Here is a 4,293-nt window from a genome sequence, read left to right as displayed (position 1 = left end):
GCCACCAATAGAGGTGGGCTGAGCCAAAGAGCTGAGATCAACGAAAGAGAATTCCTAGGTCTTGGACATCTTAGTAGGTTCCAGGGGAACACCTTCACTCTGTTGGTACATCTGGGCTGAGGGCTAGCCTGGAAAATTCCACTATATAAATTGGATCATTGCCTCTTGGGGCACACAGAGCTCCAAAGGTCCACAGTTTGGGCACCTCTGGTTCTTTGGACTTCCTTAGAATAGACCCACAAGAACACATCTTGGAAAGCAGAGCCTGGACTGACTCCAGCCTCACTCACCCCTCAGTTAAATGTCTTTGTATGGGTCACAACCTCTTCAGCTATAAACTGTGGTCCTGTTTCAGGGAATGGCTACCCTTCTTGGCTCCTTCCTAAAAATCCTTTCTTCGGGCTTTCCCCTGCGAAGTCCACTGACTAGATGCCTATGGCCTCCAAAATGACCTGGGCCTCTACTGATTGCCCATTGCCTTCCCTGTGGTATGCCTATCTGGACTTCCCTGAGAACATCATTACCCAGGAGCAAGCCTACCACACTGCCTTGCTTCCAGTCTCCTGAGCCAATATTCAGGCTCCTGAAAAGAATGTTAATAGTTGTTCAGAACCAAAACAGTGCAGTGGTCAAGAACCTTGCTCTGCAACCAGGCTGTCTACATTGCAATACAAGCCCCTTCCTTTCTTAGTTGCATAAACTTGGGTCAGTTCCTTTTTTTTTTTTTTTTTTTCTTTTTTCTTATTTTAGTTTCGGAGGTAGAGTTTCGTGATTCATCAATTGAATATAACATCCAGTGCTCATTACATCCTATGCCCTCCTTAATGCCCATCACCCAGCTACTCCGTTCCCCACCCATCTCCCCTCCAGCAGCCCTGTTTGTTTGCTGGAGTTAAGAGTCTCTACAGGTTGTCTCCCTCTCTGATTTCATCTTATTTTATTTTTCCCCTCCCTTCCCTAGTGTTTATCTGTTTCTTAAATTCCACATATGAATGAAATCATATATTTGTCTTTCTGATTGACTTATTTCACTTAGCATAATACTTCTAGTTCCATCCACATCATTGCAAATGGTAGATTTCATTCTTTTTGATGGCTGTGTAATATTCCAATATTACATCTAATATTCCAATATAAACATCTTCTTTATCCATTCATCTGTTGATGAACATCTAGACTCTTTTGATAGTTTGGCTTTTGTGGACATTGCTGCTGTAAACATTGAGGTGCATGGGCCCCTTCAAATCACTATGCTAAACAGCAACCTACAGAATGGGAGAAAATATTTGCCAATGTCTTCTCAGATAAAGGGCTAATATCCAAGATCTGTAAAGAACTTATCAAACTCAACACCCATAAAACAAATAATCTAGTCAAGAAATGAGCAGAAGACATGAATAGACATTTCTCCAAAGAAGGCATACAAATGGCCAACAGACACATGAAAAAACGCTCAACATCACTGGACATCAGGGAAATGCAAATCAAAACCACAATGAGATACCACCTCACACCAGTGAGAATGGCTAAAATTAACAAGTCAGGGGATCCCTGGGTGGCGCAGCGGTTTGGCGCCTGCCTTTGGCCCAGGGCGCGATCCTGGAGACCCGGGATTGAATCCCACGTCGGGCTCCCGGTGCATGGAGCCTGCTTCTCCCTCTGCCTATGTCTCTGCCTCTCTCTCTCTCTCTCTCTCTCTGTGACTATCATAAATAAATAAAAATTAAAAAAATTAAAAATAAAATAAAATAAAATAAACAAGTCAGGAAATAACAGATGCTGGTGAGGATGTGGAAAGGGGAACCCTCTTGCACTGTTGATAGGAATGCAAACTGGTGCAGCCACTCTGGAAAACCGTGTGGAGATTCCTCAGAAAGTTAAAAATAGAGTTACCCTGAGACCCAGCAATTGCACTCCTGGGGATTTATCCAAAGGATACAAACATGGTGATTTGAACCGGTTTCTTAAGCATTTTGTGCCTCAGTGTCCTCCCCTAAAAAGTGAGGATGGTGATAGTAGCAGTAATAATGATAACATCACGGCATCTGGGGGAGGATTAATTGAGGTAGCGCATGAAAAGCCCTTATGGTGGTACCTGTTCCATGTAATATTCAACACTGGCTGTGTTCTGCAACATGCCCTCAATATTCCTGTGTGGTTGGAAATCGTTCAAAATAAGGTTTTGGGAAACCACAGAATAATTCTAGTGAGGGATAAGGGTCAGCCCTTTCTACTTGGGAGCAAAGCCATGCATAAACTAGACCCTGTCATCCATGCGTATTGTGAGCACATACATGGCACCATATTTCCCATGCTCTGGAAAGCTTCTTTCAAGCTCTTTGAGACTGATGCTCAGTATTTGTACAATGAGTAATAATTACAGGCGACGATCATTTCGTGAGTCCACCATTTCTTCCACCTTTCTACGTCTTTACACAAACTCCCGTTGTTCGGTCCCCTTCACCATCTTACTTCCCTTCCCTCTGCCCATCCCTCTCCAGAGCATCAGAACCAAAGCAGAACAAGAGAAAAATTCACCATGATCTGCCTCCCAGAGAGGGCTGGAAAAAATCTTCTGGTTGAGCAAAGTAGAGCCGTCTGGACTCTGTTTTTGTCCCCCGTGTAACAGATACTGAGAAGAACGTCAACACCAGCCTGGAAAGGGTCTCATGAGTTTTAAATGAGATTATGCAGATTTAAGTACCTGGCACTGCATTGAATAAGCATTGGTTCTTCTTCCTAGCCATGGCACTGCTTAAAAGCTTGATCCAAATCAGTCGTATTTTTTCTAAAATTCAGCACACGTCGGCCTGTGTATCAACCTTCTCTGATCGGTGAGATTTTTCTGCCTGGAGTCTCTCTTCTGCTCCTCCCTAACCACCCCGTGTTCTGCTGATGGCAAATCAATGGCACATTTTTCTTAAACAGCCAGCACTTGGTATTTTACTACCAACCACGAGGGCCCCCGCCTTTTAATTACTCCTGCTGAGCCTAGCACTATATATAACACTAATGTTTCTGGGACTGCCAGCAATTAAAACCAAAAATAAATAACACATTACAAGCTGCAGACCCAGCTAGGCTCGGGTAACGCTATGGATGGATAGAAGGCTTTTGTTTTTAATTGCTCCTGTTTCTCCTCGCCCTGCAGAATGTAAACACCTGACAAGCAGCTGTTTGCTGGGAGATGGAGCAGAAGAGGCCTTGACTTCAATCTTGCCCGATGTTCTCTGCCTCGCCCGGGGCCCCAGGGAATAGGCTGACATCCTCGTGCCTCAGTATTTCACTCTGCAAAAGGGAGAGGTCCGAGCACAAAGCCGACTGTGTGCGCACACGCTGATGGACGCGCTGTTTGGGGTCATGTATCGAATCGGAACGAGCCATATTGATTTTTGCTTGTTAGGTTTGTTTTTCGAGCTCCAACAGAATCTGGGGGGGGGGGGAGAGGCAGTTTTGATGAATACTTATCTTATTTCATCTGTTGAATGTGTGAGTTTCACACCAGCGAGTGTCCCTAAGCAGGACAGGACAGTTATAAAATTGAATTGTTAGAGTCCTCTGTGAAGCCCACCGTGAGCAATTGTTTTTCTTTTTTGCAAAGGGAAGTCTTTGCGCAGTGCCCATATCGAGCGCTGGGCGGAGCTGCCAGCAGCTGCCAGTTGTGAGATGCAAGAGTACAGATTTGCCAAGAAGGACTCTGAGGCTCCTCCGGCCTCTGCCCGCCCCCCGACCACACCTTCAAGGGAGCTCTGTCTTTATCCCACCTCCCGGACATAAGATTTAAGGATCCAGGTGTCCTGACGCTTGTAAGCGCATCTGATAGCTCTTGCAAAAGCGATCTTGGAAAGACCGCACCAATAAAAACTCCTGTACACCGTCACGAAAGGTTCTCCCCGTGGGTGCTGCGGGCTGGTTCCTTAGCGGCTCCCCTTGGCACCCCAAGCTCTGCGGACTCCAGGCCTAGTCTCTTCTCTGCCCCAGTTCTGAGCGGGCCCTGGGTGTGCCTGAGAGAAAGCGGGAAGGCAGGCCCGGCACCTGCCCTGCCAGCAGATGGCTGCTTTGTGGTGGAGTCCTCGCGGTCTGATGGCCCGGACTGCCAAGAAACGCAACATGTACAATTCAAACACACCAGGGCAGATCCACATGCGTTTCCCTTTCCCCGTGGGTGTTGGTGGCTTAGCTGCAGGCAAAAAGCCTCCCTCTTAAAAGCAACAAATAATGAGCCTTGACAGGAGCAGGACTGACCTAATGCTGACTCATGAATGTCACCATTGTTCCATCCTGCCATGGGCA

Source organism: Canis lupus, chromosome 6 (assembly GCF_011100685.1).
Source record: "Canis lupus familiaris isolate Mischka breed German Shepherd chromosome 6, alternate assembly UU_Cfam_GSD_1.0, whole genome shotgun sequence".
NCBI lineage: Eukaryota > Metazoa > Chordata > Mammalia > Carnivora > Canidae > Canis > Canis lupus.
Note: the sequence above shows the minus strand (reverse complement) of the source record.